Below are 26271 nucleotides of genomic sequence, written 5' to 3'. Positions count from 1 at the left end.
TTGGAGCATTTATTCCACTGATATTTAAAGTATCAATTGATAAGAATGTACTCATTGCCACTTTGTTACTTTTTTCTTCATGTGCTGATAGATCTTCTCTGTTGCTTTCTTCTTCTCTTGCTCTCTTCCCTTGTGGTTTAATGGCTTTCTTTAGTATTTTGTTTGGGTTCCTTTCTCTTAATTTTTTGTGTATTTATTATGGGTTTCTGGTTTGTGATTACATGAGGTTCATATATAATAAGCTACACATATAGCAGTCTATGTTAAGTTGATGGTCTCTTAAGTTTGACCTCTTGCTAAAAGCTCTACTCTTTAACTCCACCCCTTCCACATTTTATGTTTTTGATATCATATTTAACCTCTTCTTTGTGCATGTGTTTCCATTACCCTCTTATCTTGGAAATAGATAATTTTAGTACTTTTGTCTTTTCATCTCCATATTAGCTTCATAGGTGGTTGATCTGCTACCTTTATTGTATATTTGCTTTTACCAGTGATTTTATTGGGGTGTTTTTGTTTTTGATAATATTCTTATTCCTGTTTGTGGTCTTTAATTTTCTACTTAAATAAATCCCTTTAGCATTTCCTGTAAGGCTGGTTTCTTGGTGATAAACTCCTTTGGTTTTCCCTTGTCTGGAAGACTCTTTATCTCGCCTTCCATTCTGAAGGATAACCTTGCTGGGTAAACTGTTCTTAGCTCCAAATTTTTTCCTTTCAGCACTATAACTATATCATGCCACTCCTTTCTAACCTATGAGGTTCCTGATGAGAAATCAGCTGGTAGATTTATGGGGTTTCCTTTGTATTTAACTTGTTGCCTTTCTCTGGCAGCTTTTAGGATTCTCTTTATTTACCTTTAATTCTTGACTTCTTTTTTTTTTTTGAGGAAGATTGGCCCTGAGCTAACATTCATGCCCATCTTCCTCCAGTTTATATGTGGGACACCTGCCACAGCATGGCTTGACAAGCTGTGTGTAGGTCTGCACCTGGTATCTGAACCAGCAAATCCTGGGATGCCAAAGCAGAATGTGCAAACTTAACCACTGTGCCACCAGGCTGGCCCCTAATTCTTGACATTTTAATTAAATGTGTCTTTGTGTGGGAATCTTTGGGTTTATCTTGTTTGGTGTTCTCTGTGCTTCCTGTACCTGGATGTCTGTTTCCTTCCTTAGGTTGGGAAAGTTTTCAGCTATTATTTCTTTGAATAGATTCTCTGTCCCTTTGTCTCTCTCCTCCTCTTCTGGGACATTTATGATATGGATTTTAGTGCACTTGCTGCTGTCACAGAGGTCCTTTAGACTGTCCTCCATCTTTTTAATTGTTTTTTCTTTTATTTGTTCACCTTGGGTGATTTCCTATGGTCTTTCATGCAGCTCACTGATCCATTCTTCTGTATCCTCTACTGTGCTATTGAGTCCCTCTTGTGAATTTTTCATCAAACAGATTCAGCTCAAAGAAAACTTCTGCAAGACAGATAATAAAACTGTCTAAAATTAAAGACCAAGAGTGAATTTTAAAAACATCAAGAGCAAAACGATTCCTCACCAAGAAGGGAAGCCCCATAGGGCTATGAGCAAATTTCTCAACAGAAACCTTACAGACCAAGAGAGAGTTGGATGATATATTCAAAGTGCTAAAAGGAAAAAGAAAACTACCAACCAAGAATACTTTACCTGGCAAAGTTGTCCTGCAGAAGTAAAGATCTATAAAGCACAAATCATTGATGAAAGAAATTCATCAAATGGATGAATTTGGAAAGACATCCTGTGTTCACGGATTGGAAGAATTAGTACTTTTTAAATGTCCACAGTACCCAAAGTCACCTACAGATTCAATGCAATCTCTATCAAAATTCCAATGGGAATCCCTATCAAAACTCCAATGGAATTTTTCACAAAAATAGAAAAAAATCATAAAACTCATATGGAACCACAAAAGACCCCAAATAGCTAAAGAAATCTTGAGCAACAAGAGCAAAAGTGGAGGCATCACACTTTCTGATTTCAAAGTATGTTACAAAGCTATAGTAATTAAAACTGGATGGAATTGTCTATTAAATCTGATGCATAAATTAATGGGACAAAATAGAGAGTCCAGAAATACACCCATGATATATGATCAACTAATTTTCTATAAGACACTAAGAATACAAGAAGGGGAAAGGATGGTCTCTTCAATAAATGGTGTTGGGAAAATTGGATTGCCACATACAAAAGAATGAAATTGGACCCCTATGTTACACCTTACATGAAAATCAACTCAAAATGGATGCAAGACTTAAATGTAACATTATGAAACCATAAATTTCCTAGAAGAAAACATAGGGGAAAAACTCCTTGATATTGGTTTTGGAAATGATATTTTTTGGATTTGACACCAAAAACAAAGGTAATATAAGCAAAAATAAGCAAGTGGCACTATGTCAAACTTAAAAGCTTCTTCATAGCAAAGGAAACCATCAACAAAATGAAAAAACAACCGAGGGAATGAGAGAAAATATTTGCAAACCATATATCTGATAAAGGTTAATATTCAAAATATATAAGGAACTCATATAACTTAATGTCAAAAACCAAATAACTCAATTAAAAAATGAACAAAGAACCTGAATAGATATTTTTCCAAAGAACACATAGAAATAGTCAGTAAGTATATGCAAAGATGCTCACCATCATTAGTCATTAGGGGAATGCAAATTAAAACCAAAATGAGATATCACCTCACACAAGTTAGAATATCTATTATCAAAAAGGCAAAAGATAACAAGCATATGGTGAGGATGTGGAGAAAAGGGAACCCTTGCACATTGTTAACAGGGATCTAAATTGGTACAAACATTTGGAAAATAGTATACAGATCATCCTTAAAAAATTGCTAACAGAACTACCATACGATCGGGCAATCTCACTTCTGGCTGTATATCCAAAAGAAAGGAAGTAACTATCTTGAAGAGATACCTATATGCCCACATTTACTGCAGCATTATTCACAATATCTAAAATAGAGAAACAATCTAAGTGTCCATTGACAGAAGAATGGATAAAGAAAATGTGATATATATACGATGGAATATTATTCAACCTTTCAATAGAGGAGAATCTTGCCATTGGCAACAACATGGATGAAACTAGAGAGAATTATGTTAAGTGAAATAAGTCAGACAGAGAAAGACAAATACTGTATGCTATCACTTATATGTGGAATCTTAAAAAAAAAAATCAAACTCATAGAAACAGATAGTAGAGCAGTGGTAGCCACGAGCTGGGGGGTTGGGGAAATAGGCAGAGGGTGGTCAAAGCGTACAGATTTTCAGTTTTAAGATAGATAAACTCTGAGGTACAGCGTGGTGCCTACTGTAATAGTTTTCTCCTATAACTACTAGTTAATAACACTGCATTGCATAGTTGAATTTGCTAATAAAGTAGATCTTAAGCCTTCTCACCAAAAGAGTAAAAGGTAACTACGTGAAATGATGGATGTGTTAATTCACTTGATTGTGGGAATCCTTTCACAATGTATACATGTATCAAATCATGAGGTTGTACACTTTAAATATATTACACTTTTCTTTGTCAATTATACCTCAATAAAGCTGGAAAAACAAATAAAAGAATGAAAGAAGTATAAGTATGATTACCCTTCAATTTATAAGTGGACTTCTTAGGTGGAATCTAGATTAGTACATTGAGTAGGCTTTAAGCAAGCTTTTATCTCTGGGTACAGTGTACTTGGATTTTTGATTAGATTAACAACCTTTGTCAGAAAGCCGCTTGAAAGTAAAGTTCTGGAGGGATTTATTTTTAATTAGTTGAGAGTATACATCATATCTATCTGCAGGAATGAAAAAGATAACACTAATAGAAGCAAATTATTTCAGGCACATTGGGTGGTGGTGTGTTATTTTAATCTCAAGACAAACAACATTTAAATCTAAGAACTTAGTTTTGAAATATCCTAAGATTGGAAAATGTAAACAGGAAGTGTCTTACTATTCTCATTTCAACAATTTTATCTGAGGGATCTTTGTAATCATAGAAAATAACGCACTGTCTTCCCTTCCTGGTTCAAGAGGCAACTGTGTGGCACCGTCCAGCATCTACATGCACTGTTGCTCTTTAACCTCTGGGTTGAAATATTAGTTTTCTTGGTTACTAGTATTGCCATGTTGGGAAAATCACTTAACCTCTCTATACCTCAGTTTCCTCCTCTGGAAAATGAGGGAGTAATGAGAATAGTACCACTTCATAAGCTTGTTATGAGAAAACAAATATAACATTTGTAAAGCACTTAGAACAATATCTGACACTTAGAAAACACTATACAAATTTACCAAATAAAATAAGAATAGCACAACTTGTTTTTAATTATCAGTGTACATGCTATTAATTTCTCCATATCAGTACACAGAGATTTAACTGACTTTTTAATGGCTGCTTAGTCTTCTAGAGCATTTATTTCACATTATTTAGTCATGACACTGCTATTGGATATTCAGATGATTTCCAATTCTTCTATAATAATGACAAATGCTGCTACTGTAAGAATTCCTGTGCAAATATCTTGGTAGAGAGTGAGAGTATTTCTGAAATTAGATTACCACAGAGTGTTTATTTTTAATTTTGATAGATACCATCAAATTGTCCTCTCAATAAGCTGAAGAATTACACTCTCTCAAAGACTTAATAAGACTTCCCATTTTCCCAACTGTTCTTAAGTGCTGAAAAAGAACATGTTTTCTCCACTCAAAATTACTCCTTGGTGCCTTGCTTTCAGTGTAAATTCCTCCAGTGCACCAAAAAAGATATTATTTGAAACAGGAGTTTAGAGAAGTCTGTCTTAAGTAAGATACCATAAACCCATAGTAGGGTGTATGCGTTTCCTGTCTAACACATTTCTGTTAGGGGTAAAGTTTTGCATTGAAAGGAGAACACAGGAATATTTTGAGTTCAGATATAGTATAGAGGTATGAATATGAGAGAGAGAGCAATTTTCTTTCATAAACTCTAAAATCTCAGCATTGAACTATTTTCACAGACTGTATCATTCCTGAAGAAGAGTCCCATTGGAATTTTTGCCATGAGCAAAACAGTTTTTGTAAAAATTATTGAAAATATTGTTGCCTTATCTCATCTCAGCAACAAATACCTGGCAAGGCTCCATGCCTTGTCCATCTTTCTCAAATGGAGGCTATTCCTGTATTCATTACACCTGAGGAAACAGTGGTAGAAAAATACATTTGCAACACCTTAGAAAACATGGAATATTAGTCATTTATAAGCATGATTCAGTGAAACTCTAACAGACCAGTCCATTTGCCTAGTAACAGTGTGATAATTCACTAAGTTGAGAGGAAGCAATAGAATTAGTTTTCTAGGAGACATTTTAGGAGAGAAATTTGTCCATTCTACTTCCAGAATCTGTAGGAACTTATTATAAAACTTTCTGAGTTTCAATAGAAAAAGTATGAACTTTAACGGACTTCCTAAAATACACTGATGATTTTGTGAAATCTATTAACCTTAAGACATACATTGAAAAATGTAAGGACCCATAGTCCTTTTTTCTTCAGTCAAGGGAGTCCATAAAAGAGTAACATTTGCTACACTTTCATGGTTGGAAAAAGGAGGGGTGAAGATAAGGGTCAACTCACCAATTTTAGGCCAAATTAGAAAATTAAGTTCAAAACTGCTTACATTGAGTAAAGGAGTGATTCTGTCACGTTGAATAGTCCATACAGCATGAAATTGTCCAAAATAAGAATATGATATTTTTGGGTGAAAATTGTTGTAAGTTGTAACATAACCCTTATATCCTATAAAGATTAAAATTATTTATATTATAGACTTGTCATTGACAGAATTTAATTTTCTCTTTGACGACTTTGAAGCAATGATAGTCTCCAAATTCCTTTTATTTGACAAGTGGAAAAGATTATGCTAGTTATTAGAATATTGGCCATAAACATTAGATGCAGTAAAAAGAACAAGATTTTAATATGAAATCGATTTGAGTTTGAGTCCGCTGACCTCTTGTATATGTCAGTTTATGTTTGAAAGTGCACCTAAAATACTGTTAGTCTTTAAATGTAATGACGTCAACCAAATATTTGAAAAAGTTGACTTTTATTTATACTTTTAAAATTTGGATTTAATTCTAATTTTAAGAAAGAGTTTTGTTTGTTTAATAAAAATTTCAAGACAGTCTTAAAAGCATAATGATATAAGGATCAAATGGGAATGTCAGAATAATTCAAGGACACATAAAACTGACAAAAAAACAAAGAATGTTCTTTGGCCAGACTGGAGAGGTATCCTCTCTCCAAAACCAAGCCTAAGCCTTCCCTGTGTCTAGAGGGTGGGCTAACGCCCTCCAGAATGGCTGAAAGCTGGTTACTACAAGATGGGCTAGTGGTCATGGGTGAGCAGAGGCCACTTATCTCTTTGGTCTCAGAAAGCAGAGTTCAGTGTGAGGAATGCCTCCTTCCAAGATGAAAGAGAGAACAGGGGAGAAAGGGAGAGGAAACAGGAGGAAAGAGGAGAGCAGGGAGGAGGAGAGCAGGGGAAGGGAAGGGAAAGTTGTCAAATACCCATCCCAAATTGCCTATACTAAGGGTATTGCTATCAGCTCAAATCTATGATGAATCTATTTCTGAGCCCCGCCATGGAAAAGTGAGTATAGTATTCCAATTGTAACCACTTATATCTATACCAATGGATCAACTCCTGGAATTTGGACCTCTTTAATAAAACAGCAATTATACATTTCAACAAGATGCAGCAAAATAAATAGGACTTTTCCCCTAGTACAACTGATTTCTCACACCATTCCTTTATTTCCAAATGTAAGAGAGCTCTATTACTGAAATGAGAAAAAAAACCTCTAAATTTCAATACCTCATTTGAGATTAAGCAGCTTCTCACACGCCACACTCAATGGAGCGTGCTCTAGAGTGAGTAGCAGCCAGGAAATCTCTCATTTATTTATTTGCTCATCCATTATTGCATTAATTCATTCAACAAATGTTTATTAAGTGGCAGCTACATTGCAAATAGTTCTAGTGTTTGGAGATATAGTGTTAAATAAAAGGCATCAGTTATTTGTTCTTCTGTAGCTTAAATTCTAATAGTGGAAGACAGTGAATAAGAAAGAAAGATCGCGTGGCGGTAAATGCCATTAACAAAAACCAGTACACGGGATAGAATGTGACAGAAGTGTTTTTAGATTGGATTGTTTGGGAAGGGCTTTCTGTTATATCAAGAAGCTTTGCTGCAAATTTCAAAATTAGCACACTCTCTAACAATTATCCTTAAAAGATATTGATGTAATTCCAACATCAATAATTTATGGATTTTATTACGTTTTATTTAAAATGTTAATTATTCTCGGAGGTGATTCTGAGTATTCTATTTATTAAGTAAGATATTGGAATACATAGCTTACCTGGCAAGAAAATCTATTTGGGATATTTACAACATTAAAATGAGTGATGCTGTTTAGCTGTCTGATTATTGATAATCCTGTTAGTAACTACAACTACGTCGAAGAGTGGCAAAATAAAGCACTCAACTGATTTTACACTACAAACTTATCAACAATTCAGTCTCTTTTTAAAAACACTTACTTAGTTGTACAGCAATTTTACTTAGCTGATTATGCCATTTAGACAAAATTATGAAATTGTCTATGTATATAGACACAGTCAGACAAAAACTTCCTTCAATAAGCAGTATACTTGACTTGAAAAATGCTAATTTTGTGAATTCACCATTTTCTGTAAAATAGCATTAACTACATTTTCACTCCTGAATATTCCCTTTATTTAAATTTTTTATTTATTTAAACTATCTGAATTTCTTTTTTTTTTTTTTTGCAGAAGATTAACCCTGAGCTAACATCTGCTGCCAATCATCCCATTTTGCTGAGGAAGACTGGCCCTGAGCTAACATCCATGCCCATCTTCCTCTGTTTTATGTGGGATGCCACCACAGCATAGTCTGTGTTGCATAGGTCAGCATCCAGGATCTGAATCCGCGAACCCTGGGACCCTGGAGTGGAACTGCGCACTCAACCGCTGCATCATGGGGCCACCCCCCCAAAACTATTTGAATATTTTGTTCTATTCGGTTATGAGATGAGAAAAGATGGGAACCAGTAATTTTTCATATGTGTCCAAGTCATAACATACAAAAGTATGTCAAGCGGACTTTGTGGTGGAAAATTATATCTTTATTTGCAAACTTTAAAAAGTAAAGAATGTATGGAAAATGGTTAAAAAGTGTCATGTCACAATTATATTACTAGAGTTTGAAACAAATTTATAATATGAACAATAAACATATATTACTTTAAAATACTTAAATATTTCCACATTTGAAATGGATTCCACATGATGATAATTTAATGAAAAGCAATTACTTTTTTGTTTTTACGTTCAATAATCTCATAATTCTCTCCAATCATTTTAGTGCCATTTTTTATACATAGTCAAACTGTTCTGTATTTTTCTAGTATTGACTTTTCCATTTGTCTACAAAAGACTCTCTAGAATGATATAATCCACATTAGAAATGCAGCGCATAATTTGCTCATGACGAAGTGCAAATGAACTCATGATAGAACTGAAAAATCCTAATTCTAGAATGATTCTGTATTATATCATAACCCAGTGTGATTGCTTGAGAATACAGCATTTTGAAGGTGCCCTGATGGACATGGCTGTGGAGCATGTGGTGAGGATCCGTTAAAAATCTTTACCACTTGGGAAGAAGCATTGGTGAACCTAAGCTCTCCTTGACTGCTAATACCCTTGACTGCTGATGGATATACTGACTCCATGCTTTGGGTCATGAGCTTTTTTTTTCTTTTGACAGCCTTTGACAACCCGAGAGTTCAATTTTAATTTAACACACAGCAGGTCTCAGTTTGCACAACCCACCATAGGAGAGTAGATAACAGACATGCCCTCTTGCTTACTAAATGCCAGACGGTTAGTCACAACTATTTCTGTTTTGGGAGTGTCTATTATATGGCCCCAAAACATTATTCCATGACAAAATATGTCATTTTAAAACTTATGCTTACATAGAAAACCCAGTTCATAGAAGCTGAATGCAGATTTGTTAAATATGCATTTGAGTTCCTGATGTCATGTCTCATAAACAGTATTCTATCCACAAAATACTTCAAAGGAATGGACTATGAAGATTATTTTTAAGGTAAACAGACATTTGCACCAATTTTCTTCATTAAAAAGATTAAAGAAATGTCTTGATTAGCAATTTAAGCAAGAGAAATTTGATTAATCTTATTAATAAGAGAAAAAGAGAGACCCACATACAGAGAGAAATCACTATCCTGGAGGTATTCCTTGCAAAATAGATACATTTATTTTACATATGCATATTTACATATTTACATATTATATTTACATATTTATTTACATAAAATATATTTTAAAGTTGAGAGGTTCAGCTTTCAGTAACTTTATTTTTTTACTTGAGGAAGATTAGCCCTGAGCTAACATCCATGTCAATCTTTCTCTATTTCGTATGTAGGATGCCTCCACAGCATGGCTGATGAGTAGAGTAGGTCCATGCCGGGAGTCTGAACCCATGAACCTGGGCTGCCAAAGCAGAGCATGCAGAAATTTAACTACTAGGCCACAGGGCCAGCCCTCTGAAATATTTGTATATGTTATATTTAAAAAGGTTATGAAAACAAAGAGGGTACATAAAAGATATTTTATCCTCCAATATGCTTGGAGAGATGGCAAAGAGATAAATGTGCAAATGAACTATAGTTATATATACCAAGGATGAGATATTTATAGTTGGAGTAATTTCCCAAATAAGCCAAACAAAATACCTGATGTTGAGGAAAGAGTGTTTTTGAAAAACTACTTAATCTTGTGTCAGTTTTACTCATCCATGAAATGTATTGCCTTATCAATACATCAACACAATAGGGATGTGACTTGGTCTTTCTTTTTTAAATAAGTTGCAAAAATCTGTGTTTCTAAAACAGCACTAAATCAGAAACGTTTTATTGGTCTAAAACAAGCACTGAGTAATATAAAGAACACCAGAGAAGTTAAGAAATCGAACTTTTATTTTTCTTAGTAGCTATAAGTGCATACACAGTTCATTTAATTTTACTGAATATCAACTTGTGTGTCTTTAAAGAATACTGTTATATTTCTATTCTTACCTTCTCTATTTATGGAACACATATTCACCACTTTCATCCTTTGTTTTTAAGGAAATTATATACATTCAAATATTTCTTCATCTTTTCTTCAACTGTTCTTGGTAATTTCCAATATCCACTAGATGGACCATACTATGGAATAGTCTGCCCTGAGAAATGTCATTGGACCTGGCTCTACAGGACTGCATTTGGGAGTTAAAACTCCTCTTTGATTGTTGTACGCTTATCTTTAGAGACATTGTTGCTCTTATATCCCTGACAGTTTGGTTGACTTTATCCTGTTACTCCCTTTTAATGTGTGGCTTTTAGCTCACTGTGACTCTGTGAACCCATAGCTTCTGGGGACTACTTGGATTCAGAATGCCTTCTCAACTTGTTGTGCTGTTTCATTCATTTCCAGCTTTGGTTTATGTCATTATCCCACAACGTGCCTGCATGTCATGGAGCAGAAGTATATCTATTATGTTTGGTTTATGTGGCTATTAGGTCTATACAAGGCAGCGGTAGTATAAATTTCCAATTTGACAATCTTCTTGCAGTTATCGATATAAAATATATAAGACAAGTTGGATATTTGGCTTTGCTTAGGTGACGTATACAGAAACATTGTGACATAATTTAGAAAAAAAATATTCTGCCTTGGTTTTTGGAAGAGCAGTTGCTAGAATGACCAAATTAAATGCCCCTTCTCCTTGTACTTAAATAGATCTCATCATTAAGCTTTATTTTATGTTTGAACTGAAGTGCCAGAGTCTAGAGGTTCCAACTGGGGTGGTTTTGCAAACTATGGGGCATTTTTGGTTGTTGTAATCGGGAGGATGCTACTGGCATCTGATGGGTGGAGGCCAGGGATGCTGCTACTTATCCTGAAATACACAGAACAGCCCCTACAACATAAAATTATCCAGCCCAAAATGTTAGTATTGCTGACGTAAAGAAAATTGGTGCCAGATTGATTAAGAGCGAACATTTTAGTTCCAAAAGCAGGACGAAGAACATGTATTTTTTCCTCTAAATAGTGGTATATTATATAGAGAATATAATCTCACTGACATATGTGTAAAGCAAAATCTAGATTTAATATTGGATGTGTCCTTGGAAGACCCAAAAGGGAAGAAAAAGAAAGAGAAAGAAGGAGAAAAATATTGAAATATTCACTATTCCTGTCACGTTGGATAATAAGCTGACATCACTAAAGAGGACTAGAGTTTTCTAGAAGCCTCTGTGTCTCCATGGAAACAAGGTCCTTCATTTTCTTGTCTGGGAAGAGCACTACTTCCATCTCAGCAGTAACAAAAACAGCTACTTGAAAACGATTTATTTTCTATTGATGTAAGTTGCCTTGGGAAGACAGTCATCAGACATTTTCTATTTATGGGCCTACTGTGTGCTGCTTTCCTGGGGTAGTATGGTACAGTAGTTTTAGTTCAGAACCACTCTGTGTTGAAATTCTCGCTCAGTCACTACTTAGCTACGTAAACTGACACAAGTTCCTTAAGAGCTCTATGCAGTCTCATCTATAAAATAACACTGATATTCCCTTTTTTATAGACTTTTGTGAAAGTAAGTGTATTGAAAACATACAAAGTGAACAGAATAGTGCCTTACACATAGCAAACATTGAATAAATTTTGCCTGTTATTGTTTTTTATCAAAATCATCATCACCATGATCATCAAGAGTAGAAAGGAATTTCAGAAAGAGACCGGTACCCAGGTGATCCTTTCATAATATGGAGCCAAAAAAAAAAATGAGATTCTTAAGCTTTGACCATGGCATTAATGCCTAAATTCAAACTACTCTATTGCAATTAAACTGCGTCAGTCAACTTCCTATTTAAGGCATACAGGCTTCAATAAACGTAACAGAGAATCAGATGACTAAGCAAAATCATGCTTGATCCGAGTGATATTTGTTTGGGATCTCTAACTCAAGTTAGGGATTGTCTGATGCAGCTACAGCACTACATGGTACCTATTAAGATTTCTCGGTTAAGAACCAGTTCTTCATTCTTCTATGTAGTTTTATTTACCCCTAAAGAAATCATTATTATCTCATTTTATGGAGTCACTGAAGCTGAGTGAAGGTTGTAATAAGTGTTCAAAATCAAAGATCTAACAGTATCTTTTCTCCTGATTACAAGTACAGGGCTCTTCCCACCACACAACGGAAACATTTTGTCACAACTCTTCCAGCTACCACAATAAGAGAATTGTTACCACTGAACCACAGACTCAGACCATGATATGTGGTGAATTGAAGTTAAGTATAAAATAAATATAGGTAGTTTTGATCAAAAATTAACCCCAAAAAACCTCAGTTACAAAAAAAGAAAATGAACTGTTTTAAAACATGTTAAAATTTTATATTTATGTTAAGTATGCATAAAATAATTTGACTATAGCAGAAATTTTAGTTGCCTACCCAGTATTCATTCTTCTCTTTATCCTTGATAACAGAACCTTGATTTCATTCGTGGTGGTAATATTCCAAAAATTTTAAAAGGTATCGTGACTTCTTTAGCAGCTACAGTTGGTCAACGTGCCATAAGTAGAAACTGTTATGTGGAGGTTCAGAAAATCTCTTTAAAGAAGGCCAGCTCAATTGAGAAGAAAACTCTTTCACATTTGTTCTGTTTCCATCCTCTTCCCCTTCCTGCGTAGAATGTGGACATGCTGACTAAAGTAACAGCAGTCATACTGGACCATGAGGAAGGCCGGAGTGTGGAAGTGAAGTGCTAGCGACTGTAATCCAAAAAGATAGGAAGAACCCACATTCCTGATTAGCATGGAGCTGCCAAACCAGATCCCAGCAACTTGTCTCCAGACTTTTGCGTGAGAGAGACATACAACTCTTTCTTAGGCCTACAAGTTTTGTCTTCTGGTATATGCTGCTAAACCAAACCCTAATGGATGCTATTAGCCAAATGACTGTTGACTTGCCATTTCAATCAAAAGGGAGAAGGTCAGAATTTGTACATTATGTGCATAAGGAAGAAGATAGTCAGAAAATCGCCAATGTATCTACTAAATTGCATGAACTAAATCATTTAATCTTCAAAACAAATCCTATAAATTGGATTATTATCTCCACTTTACAGATGAGAATAATACAGCTTGGTGGGGTGCCATGAGACACAGACAATAAGGGGCAGAGCTGAGTTTTAATCTTAGATAGTCTGACTCCAAAACTATTTCCCTTCAGGTAAAAGGACTTTAATTCAGGGCCTTGTAATGAAAGAGATTTGAGATGAGTAAATGTTAAGAAGGCCAGCCAAAAGGGTGAGCCTTAAAAAAGAAAAAATGTACAAGTAAAACACACCTGCAATGTACATTTCACTGATTTGATGTCCATGTGTGGTGTAGTTTAGAACTGAATAGAAAACTTTCACAAATTTAACTTTTGCTCGTTTAAGGATGAATAGTGAGGAGTTTATGAGATCTGTGAAATGGCATGCAGCATCCGCCGGCCTGCCCCACAGTATACGTGTGCAGAATTTACTGCCTAAGTAATGATGAGGGTTACTGTAAGTATGTATCCAAGACACTCAGATTTTGTGGTTTTATTCAACTGAGCTAACACAAACAAGTATAGGGAATGATGCATTTGCACAGGGGTCTGTGTCTGGGGAAGAGGAAAACTCCCATAACCAAGTGTAAGACTTTGCAAAAACCAAAATATTCACTTATAGAAAAGGAAATGTGTTTGCAGGTGTGAATATACCTTGTTCCATGGGCATTTATAGGACTGGGAGAAAATAGTTTCCAGCACACACAAAGCACGGTTTATCTGGAGGCCAACCTCATTCACATGGATATAGGGCTTTCATTGATTTCATTTTTCAGGGCTCTTGGGAGCCTTAACTTGGCCAAGTTTGTGAACCCAAGGCAGAGGCAGATGGCTGGCCTGGGGCTGGGCCTTCACCTCAAGTATTCTTCCTAAGTGAGTGTTAATAAGGGGGAATTGAAAACTCACTATGTTAAATAGGTGGTTATAATATATTTATTTGACTTTACAACTTCTAGAGTTACTAGACACTGGTGACCCTGCATTTCTCAAAAATATGTGGCTTTCACAAGCTTAGTGATCCCTATCATCACATCAGGACATTCAACACTTCCACATGGTAATTAGAATAGTAATTAGTAAATAGAGGGTAGTAATTAACATATATGGTCTTCCTTAAGATAAGAAATTACTGTTACTCAATATGACACTTAACAGAAGACTCTAATTTACAATTTAGATTTCTAGATGGATCTATGCATTGGTCCCCTTAAAACTTCATTTTTCACACTACAGGCACACAAAAACACACTCTCTTTCCTACACACAGGCACTTACACATTTTCAAACAGAGACATAGCCCGTCACCTCTTGGCGCTACAATCCCTTTTTGTATTTGCTTCAGGAATATGGTAAGCAGCAGTGGACACTGGGCATGCAAAGAATGTCATGAACAAGTTTTAGGAAAGATAACTCACAACAGGGATCTCCCTGACTGGCATTCTTCCAAAATCCATTGTGCATCAAAGCTCTTCGTTATTTACAAAGTTTCTTCTGTGGGTAGTGTTATAATGAAGGACACAGAAAGAAATCATCCAAAGTTAGTTGTGGCTTTTGTTGAAGAAGGCAGCACAAGCTCTCCCATTACTTGGCATAATGACTTAGTAAATAGGTACTGTCTTTGTGGGTAAAAATTAATATGGTTGTAAAAAACACAATTAGGGAATAAAATACAAGGTATTTAAATATAATCATTCTACCGTATATTTTCTTAGCTTATTAGATTTTCACCTACTAAATGTGTTATTTAAATATGGTGATGCAAGAAAATATGACTATCACTTATGACCCTTTTTATAACTATAGGGTAAGAAGAGGAAACGCTTCATTCATTTCCTCATTAGTTCTTTTATTTGATAAATATTTGAGTGCCTACTGTAATTCTCTGCAGAATGCTTGGATCTTACTCTTAGGATACTTAACATTTAGTGGAGGTGACAACCTCTGCAAGGCGGAACCTAAATAACAGCACAGCATTTAATAAAATCATAACAAAAATGACCGCAAGAGAGTTATGATGATTGAGTATCAAATTATTCGGTGTTCAGAATTATAGAAATTTAGAGGTCATTGCTGGCTGCAGTGAGAGGATAGGATTGGACTTGTATTCTGTGCAGGAACTAAATAAAATGCTTACAATTTTCAAAGGAAGCTGGAAGTATGTTAAATATAACTGTAAATGAAAAAGATGAAGCTTAGAAGGTGTATTTAGACAGTACATGGCTAAAACTGGGGAACTGAGCTCCTCCCACCAAAATGACAGTGGAACTAGGGATTTTGTAAATCAGGAGAAAAGCATGAATATGTGCCTTCTGAAAATAAAGCTTCCATCTAAATATCAGGTTTTTTAAGAAATCTGACTTTTATATAGTTTGTGTGATAATATTGAAAAAAGAAAACATTTTCCCACAAGTATTTAGTTCCTAGAAAAAAAATCATAAATCTTTAGTAATATAGATCCTATATCCAGAGAGTGAAAAGGGCTGAAAATAGGAAAAATAGAAACCTTTTCTCCAGCTTAAGAGCAAAGAAGAAGTCTTTGATATTGTATCTTTCAAAAGTGAGGCTATTTCTGGTGAAATATAGGAAATAAAATATTCTGAGAAACCCCTCTAGTACAGCCCATTTGAAAATGTGAGAACGTATTTATACAATACTTTTTAATGTATGGTCGCACTTGGGGAGAGGGGACATACAGGTCCTCCTCAGAGATGGACAAACTTCAAATGAATAATGTATGCAATTCAACACACACACGTGTACATATACATCGATTCAGACAGGAAAAACAAGATCTCTGGATCAGAGAACAGACCCTTATTTACTCACGGAGCATCTCAGCAGTGTCTATTCCTCACAGCCCAATTCCCCAAGAGGTGACACGGTGAAGGCTAAATGTACCTGCGTGTGCAGCGGGATTTGCACCACAGAAGAACTCCAAGATGATGACTCTCAGAGCTTCAGTAGGATGACTGCTCCATCTGGTCCTCCTTCCCTCTGGGGAGAGAGAGAGAGAGACATTTGTTTACTAATGTAAGCAATTCATCTCTGCTATTAACAGTAACTGTTCTTTCCATCGCCTTCTTCTCCTTTCCAAATGAGAGCAACTGTCATGGTTAATAGTTTATGTTAATCCTTGTATGTTGGATATGCGGAGGACAAATAACTTCTCTTTCACTTCCTAGCTTTCTAAAAACAGAGTCTCATTTGGACCTAGTGTAAATCATACGATGCTGGACCTTGAGCTTGCCACCATGGCTGGATGAGAACTGGGGGAGTCTTATTTTGTCACTGAGTGTATTTTGCCTTTATGGAAGACTAATATTTATCTATAAGTGGATGGAGTATGATAGATTTGATTATCGTTTAGTAATTTCTCTTTTCTTATCCCCCACAACTATGTCAGGGGCATACTTTTTTCTGTTGATAGTCGGCTTGTCATGTGACTTTCTTTGGCCAATAGGATATCCATAACTGTAGTGTAAAATGATGCTGAAATATGTTTGCACAGTTGGATTTGGCCTCTTGGACTTCTGCCATTGCTACAAAGGAAGATGTTCTTGCTGCCCACTGGCTTTAGAAGAATGAGAGACACATAGAGCCGCCTGAAACTCATCCCACTCTTAGGAATCCAGCTAAACTGAATGCAGAACAGGATTTCCAAATATTACATGACAAACAGAGGAATGAGCAAAAAAATGGTTATTGGTCTATGTCATTGAGTTTTGTTAGGTAGCTTTATGTCGATGAAGCTGACTGAAAGAACTATTACCTATCATAATAGACTATGCAGGGCCCTGGATTATAACATTCTCCAGAACACCATACAGACCCACTGTATTGATGGCATCATGTTAGTCAGGCCTGATGAACAGAGATATATGCTAATCAGAGACTGAGAGAAAAATGCATAGATATTCAGAAACCAATCACATTGGTAAAGTCATTAAGGGTCCAGTGATGTGGAACATGCCAGGATATTCATTCTAAAATAAAGGACAAGTTATTCTACTTTGCAACCTCTACCCCTAAGAAAAAGGCAGATTTCTCTGTGATCTTTTTGGATTCTGGAAGAATATACAGCAATTGAAAGTACTGCTATGTCTATTTATCAGTTTAGTTTAAAAGGCATCATTTAAGAGTTGTCCAAGCAAACGAGGTCTCTGAAGCTAGACATGAGAGATCCAATGGGACTAGAATACCATTCAAAACAGAGAATTTTGTTTCATATTAGCCACTTAGTTTGATGTATTTCTTTAATAGCCATGTGCATTTAAATAAAATGTAATTAATTGTCAATGTTTAAAAGAAACAAGAGATTTCACAAAATAATTTAGATAACCAGTTTGTCTTTCAAAATCTGGCATATTGATCATTACTGCTATGGAGCAGTACCGGTCCTGTTTTCCCACATGGATTCCATAATGTGGGCCTGAGTCGGGGTCAATCCACTAACACAAGGCATGTACTCTAGTTTCCCATAGTCCATGTACAGTTTCTTTATTTTATCTTACACCAACTGGGCAGGGCAGGTGCTCTTTGAATAGAGACTGAGACCAGTATGATGCAAGTAGTGTACTGGGAAGTTTGGTTAACATTGAAGTGGAAATGATACACAGAAGAAAAGAAAGATAATCCAGTTCACACTTTAAAATAGCTACCACAGTAGATAACTAGAATAATTCTGCCAGAAAACTTTGGGAAGGGGTGCATTACACACACTTCAGAAATAGCCTCTGAGAGATATGAGAGACTAGAGTAATTACACACCAACTGCAGAGGTTCCTTGGCTGACGAATGTTCCTGGGGAAGTGTTCCTTCTTCGGCGTGCTGCACTTGTCACATGTGCACTCGGGGATAGCTTGGCTTTCCCTAGTAAAGGGAGAAATCTCATGCTTAGAGTTGTGGGTGCTGGTTGTTAAAAGTCAGCTGGAGTATCAGGAAAGATGTAACAGATGTGGGTGCTGCACTGACAGGGTCAGTGTCCTGCTAGTGTCAATTGAAGCCCGTTTCAGTGCCACCTTCGAAATTGCTTTACTTAGATGTGTAAGCTGGATTCAAAGGAAGATTCCAAAAGAAGTAGGAATAGTATTCTCTCTCCCTCTGGTACCCCGGATTTTTTATTTTCATTTTCAACTGTTAGAGAATGGCTGACATGGATATAGCCTCAGGGGTTCTGCATTGAAAAACAATGCCGTGCACACTATGCGTGGTGTCATATCACTATGTTGAGGTGATATATCAGAGATCTGTTTAATAAATCATATGATTACTTATTTGGCTTATATTAATTAGACATATCTTTGACCTAAATATAGTTAGCTCAGATTATTTATTTTCACATGGAAATTTTATGAAACTGAAGGAAAAAGAAAAAGCTGGTCTGGTATAATATGACATAACCTTGAAAAAATAGTTAGTAAAAGTCACCCTTCGAGAAATGTAGACTTTGATGCAGTTATAAGGTCTTTCTCTAGATCAAACAGGCATGCAGCAACAAATAGAAGATGTGTGTCTATTTTATGCTATAACTATATTGGGCCCTAAAGCCCAATTCCACATAATGGCTGTCTGAGTTACATCTCTGGACACTCACAACCAGACATTACACTACTCACATCCCACATCTTTCTCAGGGCATGTTATGGAAAGATATTTGAGTCAAATGATCCTTAGAATTCATAGTCCATTTACTTTCACTGGCCAGTGTAGATTATATTCTGACTTCAATAAAAGGGTAACTGAACTAATTAATATTGTTTAACTATATTAAAAGTATCTTATTGTACTACGTGTTGAGTCACAGTAGAAAATTACTCTCCATTCTTCACATGTAAAGTTGTGAGAAACGACTGGGATGGAGGGAAAAAACAAACAAAACAAAGGAACAAACAAAACTATGATAGGTACTTTATAGGTGATCTAAAAACAATTAGTGGAATTACAAATTTCTGTTTAATTATGTGAAATGGGAGTGTTATTAAAAATTTTCCACTCATTCTTACCAGTACAAGAGCCCTGACCAGCAGCTGTAACTTCTATAATGTCACCAAGGTAATATGGTTTTGAAGAGAGATCATTCTTAGTTAGAAAATAGTGTGAGTTTTTTGGTTTTGGCACACATACCAACTTAAGGGAGTAAGAAATTCTGTGCCTCAAACCTATTTCTGAGGACTAATTTTCCATGAAATGTACTACCTGTAACTTCCACTACACATGGCAACAATGTTCCCTGTCCACCCCCAGTTTTGCTCATGTCCAATATTATAACAGCACACCCCACTGCACAGCAGTAGTGAATGATATAGAGAGAGGAATTAAGAGTGAACTTATGATATTTATCCTCACTGATCTCATTTGAAGATATTTTCCTATTCTGGGTGTTTGTTGACATGATAAGTAATACCTGTCAAACGGGAATTGAAAATCCTTCACCTGGATTAGGAAAATTATGGCATATTAGGCTAGGAATTCAGCTCATATCTAATATTTTACCTCTATTACATGTGCCAATACTTATTAAAGTTAAGATGAATGAGATGATTGAATAGCTACAGCATATAACAAACAATGAATTATATAGATGCTTGATTATTATGGTAGATTAATAATCATACCATTAAAAGGGCAAACCATTTTAAAAAATTAAAACTTGTTGAGCTAGTATTCAAAATGAGATCCTCAGAATAATCCAGTTCGTCTACACATGTTAAAACACCTTCATAATGAGTTTTACTTATCTTTATAAAAGCCGCATTTGACAGCATTCAGGATACATAGTCCAATTAATTTTTATGAAATATGCAAAATACTTGTTGGGGAGGACTATTGACTTCCTTTTCTCTGCCCCCTCTCCATTCATATCTCTGTGACCACTTCCTCTCTTTGTTCCTAATGGGAATAAATTTGGAAACAGCCAGATCATGGACAACTTGAATGTATCACTTGGAGGGAAACATTAAATAGCATAATTCTACCGGTTTTAGGAATACATATTTACTGAATGGAACATACGTAAGAAAACTTTCAATGGGAAATTGAAGAACATCAACTAATCTGTGGAAAAGATGGTTATTTGGGGACATATGATATCCTGTTCATAGACTACACTCTGAGGTCTATGAATTGAGGCGATCATAAACAGACAACATGAATATTCACTTCTAAGGGGCGAGCTACTGTGAAATTTATTTACATTCATTGGTTGGATAAGGAAAATATGTCCTAGATACACTTACTTACTACAAACAGTGCCTGTGATAATCTTTGGATACAATAAAGCATCTTTGTTTCTTGCATCAAAACAGAAAACGATAGGAATCTGCAAACGTAGGTCTAGGTGGATATCCATGTATTAGACATTTATCATGTGCTTGGCTGTGCAGAGTTCAACAGTCTGCTTAAAATCCCCAGATAGGTGGGAAGGGAGACTCAAACTACGCAAGGTGAAGTGCAGCACATATTCCACCAAGATTCTGTGGTCCAGGTGGGTCATGCCAAAGATTCTATTTAACTATTAGAGTCAGCAGAAAGTATCAACAAGGCACCAAACTAAGTTCTAGAATGTCTAAAAAGGCTGCAGAAATTGCGAGGCCCTGTGGCACAGTGGTAAACATCTGCTGATGAGCCTAGCAGCAGGAATGTCCTGAGCTTGCCTTTCTTGTAAGGGGAATCGAGAAAATTTTGGCGGTGTTTCCTGCCCCATGTAGTTCCTCCTGTCTTCTCTTTTGATCCAACAAATAAATCTATTGTGAATGTAACTAAAATCTTTTTTTCTCCACAACAAAGAACTCTAGAAATTTTTGTACCAGGTGTTTTAAAGGCAACAGAATTTCAGGGAAATGAGTGACATCTGGGATTGACTACAGGGCCTACTTAGAACTGAAAAACATAAAAACTAAACTCACAGTTAAGAAGAGAAAACTAGGGGCCGGCTCCATGGCTGTGGCCGAATGGTTAAATTCGTGTGGTCTGCTTCGAGGGCCCAGAGTTTCGCTGTTTTGGATCCTGGGCCAGGACCTCACACTGCTCATCAGGCCATGCTGAGGCAGCGTCCCACCTAGCACAACTAGAAGGACCTACAACGAGAATATACAACTATGTACTGGGAGATTTGGGTAGGAAAACAAAGAAAAGAAAACTAGCAAACCATGGAAATCAGAAGGAAAATATAAATTATTGTCTCTAAACTGCTAAAATAGAAAGGACCTTAAAAATTAATGTCTTAGGGGACAAGCAGCTAATGTTCTATGTTAGTATGAACTACACGTGGAATTCTGAAACTGTCGGGGGTAGATAGTGCCTGTAATATCACGACAGATTAAAGAAAAAAATAGGAAACGATTGAATGCCTATGTTTCTACCTTTACAGCCTGATTACTGGAATGCAAATTTCAAATGCACAGTTAGAGTCTGCAGTTTGCCAAATTACAAGCCTTCAGCACGAGATTCCTTATATAAAAATTTGGTCATTGTTCTAGAATGTGTGGCAACTGCAGAATTTAAATGGGAATATATGAAGGCAGTCATAGGACTTTCCTCACATCAAATCCACAGATCCCATTACAAAAATACTAATAAGGCTCTCACAGCTTTGCTAGAAAAGCGTTCCCTCTTCAATGGCTTGTTGAAGCGTCTTTTTGCTTTGCCTAAAAACACCGTTATTCCTTCACCTGAGCACCTCCTTGGGAGGGAAAGCAGCTGTTTTCTTGTCTTTCCCCCTTTACGTCACGTTGTCTCCAGACCTACGAAGTCAGAGCCCACTGTGTTCTAAGTGCATGATTGCAAAGTCGAACCTGGAGGGGAAAAATCTACGTATTAAAAAGTTGGGAAGACTTTAGTATCCTGTGGAAGATAAACATCTGTAGAATATATTATATAAATGGATTTTGAGCTCACTAGACAAAGGAAAGAAAAGAACAATTTTAGATTAAATAAAATTTAGTCTAAAATAAAGTGAAATGGGGAGGAACTTGTCAGAGATTCTGGATTCCATGTGCTAACATTAATCCTGAGGACCTGAAATGACAATATGGTCCATTAGAGCTCATGATAAGATTAGGTGAAAGTGTCTTGACTCTTAACGATAGACTCAGTAATCCAAGAACTCACCTTGTGCTTACTTACTTGGGATATAGTTGTGATAGTTATTCTTAGCAGCTGGAAGAACCCCTAGCTACCTTGTTGAATTCATGAGGAAGAGGTGTTTGGTAGGAGGACAAGTGACCTCCCTGCAGCTTAGCACGCTTACCAAATAGTGAGTTGAAATCTCATCCCTGGAAGAATCATAGAGATTTCTGCCATCTTTAAACACTTTAAAGATGAAATGGAGATAATATTTTCATCTCCTCATTTAACAGCCCCTCCTAACTTTTAGAGACATAATATACAATATTCAGGTGTGACTTAAATTAAGAGTAAATTAAGGAAATTCTGTGAGATGATATATTTTTAAGAAACTAATTTTCTGAATCACTCTGTCTGAAAGGAGAAAGAGCCTGTCCACACTAATTAATGAATTGACTATCAAGTTACTTGGAATAAACAAAGTTAAAAGATTCGTAACAATCTAATTGTTTTAAAATTTAATTTAATGTTTAATTTTTTGAAAATCACATTATCGCTCAATTCTCTTTTCATATTGAGCATTAACGTAATTATATATATTTTATATATAACATATATACATATTCTACTTCATTCTTAACTAATATAAATAGTCACCTAATCTTTTGCTTTCATTTGAAATGGCTCCCAAAAGTTAAACATAAACTAAGATGAACTGTTACTTGATGTAGGAACCACATCAAACTCTTCAAGTAATTTTCATTAAAATATTGGTAATTAGGTTCTCAGCACCTGGTGCCATGTTGCAGCTTGGTGCACAGAGGCATGTGCTACTCATGAGTCAGGGCTAAATATTCACCCAGAAGCTTTCACATCCCGTAGGGAACTTTGCATACTGACCTTCAGTGAAAACATTGACACCAACCCAGACTAAACACACATGCACACACATACCCTCTTTAGTGTCTTGGTCTGCTTAGTAGTTGCCAAAGGCCACCTGTGTTAACTCTGGCCCTACTGGGCAACGTTAGTAAATAACTTACAGTTTCAAGAAGTAAAGATTTCTTTTTACTAATTTTATGGAAGTATTTCAATATTTTAACAATTAATATTATCACAGAATTGTATATCAGCTAAATAATAGACTGGGAAAATGACAATGTAAATGAATCTGTTAAGATGGGTCCAAAAAAGATAGAATATTTTTGACCATGTCATTGTCCATCAAAAGGCACCCCCTGTGGAGAGGTTGGTCTTGATAATCAGGTGTGCAAGATGACATCATTTTTAGACGTAATTCACCTTCTTTCCTAATTCACCATCTTTCTTCAGCCACTCCAATGGATTTATGAAAAGTGTGGCCATGGTCATAGGAATAGAAATATAACCAATTTCAATAACAGGAGTTTCCCACTTGCAAGGCTGACCTGGCTACAACCATGGTTATGTGCTCAGCTACTATCAGAAATGAAAAAAAGCAAATAAAACTGAAGTTAGGAGTAAGCAAGGGAATAATAAAGTTTAGAACTGAAATTAGTGAAATACAAAACAGAAAAAAATACAAAGAAAAATCAATAAAACTAAAAGTTGTTTCTTTAAAAAAAGCAACAAAATTGACAAACCTTTATTTATACTAACAGAGAGAGAGAGAATGATCATGAAATTATGCATGAAAGAGGAGATATTATTACTGACCCTTCAAAATCTAAAGGATTATAAAAGAATACTTTGAATAGCTTTATACTAACAACTTATTCAACTTAGATAAAATAGACAGGTTCCTAGAAAGTCACTAATTAAATTGATTGGAGAATAAATCCAAAGTCTGAGTAGCCCTATAACAAATTTTTTTTAATTGAACTAGTAATTAAAAATCTTCCTACAAAAAATCTTGGATCCAGATGACTTCACTGGTAAATTTTGTTAAAGTTCGAAGATGAAATAATACTGATAGTCTACAAACTCTTCCAGAAAATATAGGAGGATGAAACACCTCCCAACACATTCTATATGGCCAATGTCTCTCTGATACTAAAGCCAGACAAACACATTACAAGAAAGGAAGACTACAAAATAACATCTCCTATGAGTATAGATGCAAAAATCTTCAAAAGATACTAGCAAATCAAGTCTAATAACATACAAAAAAAAGATTAGATACCATACCTAAGTAAAATTTATCTATTGAATGCAACATTGGGTAGCTATCCAAAGATCAACTAACGTAATACGTTCTATTAATAGAAAAAAGGAGAAAAAATATGATCATTTTAATAAGCATAAGAAAAGCATTTGACAAAATTCCACAATTATTCATGATAAAAACTCCTGAAAATTTTAAAATAGAATGAAACTTCCTCAACCTAATAAAAGGCATCTTTGAAAGCTTGTAGCGAATACTGTACAATGGGCCTTCCATATTCACAAGTTCCAGCATTCATGGATTCAACCAACCGCTGATCATGTCCTGTATTTACAATCCATGGTTGGATGAATCTGTGGATATGGAATCCACGGATGCAGAACTATGATATGGAGAGCCTACTAAGGGGCTTGAGCATTCATGGATTTTTGTATCCAAAGGAGTCCTGGAACCAATTCCCCTTGGATACTGAGAGATGCTTGTATTTAATGATGAAAGACTGAATGCTTTTCACCTATGATTGGGATCATGGCAAGAATCCAAAGAATCTGCTCTTACCTCTTCTGTTCAACTAGGTTCTAACCAGTGCAATCAGACAAGAAAAATAAATAAAGGGAATTTATATTTGAAAGAAGAACAAAACAGTTTTTATTTGCAGACAGCATGATCCTATATGTAGGAAATACTAAGGAATCCACAGAAAAACCATTAGAATTAATAAGTATATCGACGTCACAGGATACAAGATACAAAAACATATTTCTATATGAGGAATGAACAAGCAAAAATGGAATTAAGAATACAATTCCATTCACAAAAGTATTAAAAAGTATAAAACGCATAGTAGTAAATTTAACAAAATAAGTGCTAGACCTAAACACTGAAACTTGTAAATCTTTCCTGAACAAAATTTTAAAGAATAAATGAATTGAGAGACATTTCATTCTCAATGGACTGGAAGATAAAATGTCATTTACCTAGCAATTTTTCCCATAATTGATCTACAGATTTAATGCAATCCCTACCAACAAATCAGCAGACTCTTTTGAGGTATTTACAAGCAGATCATGAAATTTCTTTGGCAGTACAAAACACCTAGAACAGCTCAAACAATTTTGAAAAAGAGCAAAATTGAAGTATTCACATTTCCTGATTTCAAAACTTACTATAAAGCAACAGATAACAAGACGCTGTGGCACTGGCATATGGATAGACATACAGATCAGTGGCACAAAACTGAGAGTCCAGAAATAAACCCTTATGTTTATAGTCAGTTCTGTAGGTTTAATTGACTTTTGACGGATGTGCCAAGGCAATTCATTGTGGGGCGGAATAGTCTGTTCAACAAATAGTTTTAGAACAATTAGCTATCCCCATGCACAAAGAAGTGTTAGAGCCTTAAGTCACAAGATACACAAAAATTAACTCAAATGGATCGTATATGTACATACAAGTTAAAGCTATAAAATTTTTTCAAAAAAACATAGGGACAAATCTTTGAGCCCTTGGGTTAGGCAAAGATTTCTTGGCAAGGTCCATAAAGGAAAAAAATTGATGAACTGGATCTCATCAAAATTCAAGTTTTGCACTTCAAAAGCCACCATTAAGAAAATGTTTTAAATAAAGAAAAAATATTTGAAAACACATCAGATAAAGGACTTTTACCCAGAATTTACAGAAAACTCTAAAACTCAAGAATGAGCAACAAAGAATCCAATCAAAAATGGGCAAAAAATATAAACAGATGTTTCAGCAAAGAAGATATTCAAATAGCTAAGAAGCACATGAAA

Source organism: Equus quagga, chromosome 7, assembly GCF_021613505.1.
Source record: "Equus quagga isolate Etosha38 chromosome 7, UCLA_HA_Equagga_1.0, whole genome shotgun sequence".
In the NCBI taxonomy this organism is placed as follows: Eukaryota; Metazoa; Chordata; class Mammalia; order Perissodactyla; family Equidae; genus Equus; species Equus quagga.
The sequence above is the reverse complement of the archived record's forward strand: the minus strand, read 5'-3'. Positions refer to the sequence as shown.